We start from the raw sequence: 2,713 nt of genomic DNA, 5'->3' as shown, positions 1-2,713 counted from the left end.
CGTTTAATCTAAAAATCAGGCATATACCCGGAAAATTAAACCTTTTAGCGGACTCCCTCTCTCGTGCTCCAGCCCTATAGGTATACTGTTTGTGTTTATTTCCCACGTATACTGTTTGTGTTTATTTCCCACGTATACTGTTTGTGTTTATTTCCCATGTACACTGTTGTGTTTATTTCACATGTATACTGTTGTGTTTATTTCCCATGTACACTGTTGTGTTTATTTCACATGTATACTGTTGTGTTTATTTCCCATGTATACTGTTTGTGTTTATTTCCCACGTATACTGTTTGTGTTTATTTCCCATGTACACTGTTGTGTTTATTTCCCATGTATACTGTTTGTGTTTATTTCTCATGTATATTATTTATATTCACCTTGTGTCATGTTCCACGTATACTGTGCATTTACTGTGTGCATTTCTCATGCGCTCTGGTATGTTTATTTTTGTGGATTACCCATGTGCCCATTTTATGTGTATGATTCATATTCGCCTCCCGTTCGGGAGACTCACCTTCTTTTTGGGGGAAGGTGTTGCGAGCTTGCTTCAAACAATGCCTCGACCCAGGATTTACCCGCGCGGTGTCCACACAAAGCCTTGACCTGGGGTCTTTCCCGCGCGGCTGTTAGCGTGGGTACGCTAACCTCGGATCGCGACCGCGCATGCGCGGTTGTGTGTATTGTTACTGGTTATGCATTATTCTAGTTAGTTAGGAAAGTAGCTAGTTCCAATTATGATTGCTGAATACCTTTCAAGAGTATTCTTATTGTTGCTGCGTGCCTTGCTATGTGTGCTTGTGACTACAGAATGTATTATGACTCTGTACTACGTCGCCGTATGGTGACGTCTGGCAACTCTCTTCACGCTGACCTCTGTTCAACTCGGCGTGGTTTGGGTTCGCGTCACTTCTCTTTCTACCCCTGACCCAAGTGGTCATGTCTCACCATTATCCTAAGTATTGTGTACCTTAAGTTAAGAAATAGGCTTTAGCTAGGTTGTAAGTGTGATGTAGTATTCTTGTATTAATTAAGTATCACTTAATAATTAGGTATTTTTATACATCACGCTTTTATTCAACCCCCCTCAGTGACAAGTAGAGTTCGTTGTTGTAGTCATATTTACCTAGACTGCAACAGTGCCCTACAAGGAGTTTCTCACTTCCCAGAGTGTGAGTAGGATAATGAGTTCTCCAGGAACCTCCAAAAATGGTCGAAGTCTTAGAAGTCACGTGGGTAAAACCTGAGCAAAATGCTGTAGTTGTTGCATTATTCAGTTTGTTTGCTTTACTTTCTGCTTGGTTGTATATTATTTTCTATCTATCTAACTACTCCTCGTAAGTAAAGTAGCAAGCCAAGGCATCAATCCATCCCACATCCATCCAGCACCCATTTGTTTCCTTTTACCTTAGCTCTATGTGGATGAAAATCCATCCCTGGCCCCCCTCACCCACCCACCCACCCGACCCCGCCTCGCGTCCACTGTCCGGTTGGAAGCAATAGATCAAGACACAAGACCTCCACAGCAGACTCGACAGCCGAAGCTAGCTAACCCCCACTTCTTCATTTAGATGGCGACCCTCCCTCCTCGTCCCTTCACGTGTAAATAGAGGACACGAGGAGAAATCCCTTCGGTCCACATCAATTTATTGTAAATTCTTAACCCTTTTCCATCCACATCTATTTCTTGACCTTTCTCTTCTTTATTTCATTTCATATCATTTCTTTCGACAAATGACCTTGTTAGGACCTGAAGGTCTCCTGTTGGTGTGAATTGTCATTTCAGCTTATTGTAACTAATAATCAAATTTAGCCGTCGCCGAGCTTCAAATTTGGAACCTCAAGATGAGAAATATATAGTCTTTGCCCTCCTAGGAGTACGTTCATAGTGTGGCCTATGTCGTGGTTTACTAGTAGCCATTCTGCCAAATCACCCTTAGTACATGTCTCCCTCTTTTATTTTCCATATGTGTGCTATTTGATTTTTTTATTTTATTTTATTTTATTTTATTTTATTTTATTTTATTTTATTTTATTTTATTTTATTTTATTTTATTTTATTTTATTTTATTTTATTTTATTTTATTTTATTTTATTTTATTTTATTTTATTTTGTTTTATTTTATTTTATTTTATTTTATTTTATTTTATTTTATATATACAACGATCTGAATAAATTCTATGATACGTAAAAATGCTTTATCCCCATGTTGCCACGCCGAGGTCTCACAGGTGAGGTAGGTGGGATGGGATGGGTTATTGTTGTTATAATCCTAAAACGTGATACTCATCGTACTATGTAGCTTCCTTTACTATATATATAAAATAAAAATCATTTCAAATAACACATAGATGGAAAATAAGAGAGAGAGAGAGAGAGAGAGAGAGAGAGAGAGAGAGAGAGAGAGAGAGAGAGAGAGAGAGAGAGAGAGAGAGAGAGAGAGAGAAAGAGAGAGAGAGAGAGAGAGAGAGAGAGAGAGAGAGAGAGAGAGAGAGAGAGAGAGAGAGAGAGAAAGAGAGAGAGAGAAAGAGAGAGAGAGAGAGAGAGAGAGAGAGAGAGAGAGAGAGAGAGAGAGAGAGAGAGAGAGAGAGAGAGAGAGAGAGAGAGAGGCATGTATTAAGGTTGGTTTGGCAGAGGAGCCAGTAGTAAAATCACGACGTATGCCACACCTGAACGGACTCCTTGAAGCGCACGGATTCCTAATCTTGAAGA

This window comes from Oratosquilla oratoria, chromosome 35, assembly GCF_046742065.1.
Source record: "Oratosquilla oratoria isolate Oo_2021 chromosome 35, ASM4674206v1, whole genome shotgun sequence".
Taxonomy (NCBI): domain Eukaryota; kingdom Metazoa; phylum Arthropoda; class Malacostraca; order Stomatopoda; family Squillidae; genus Oratosquilla; species Oratosquilla oratoria.
Note: the sequence above shows the minus strand (reverse complement) of the source record.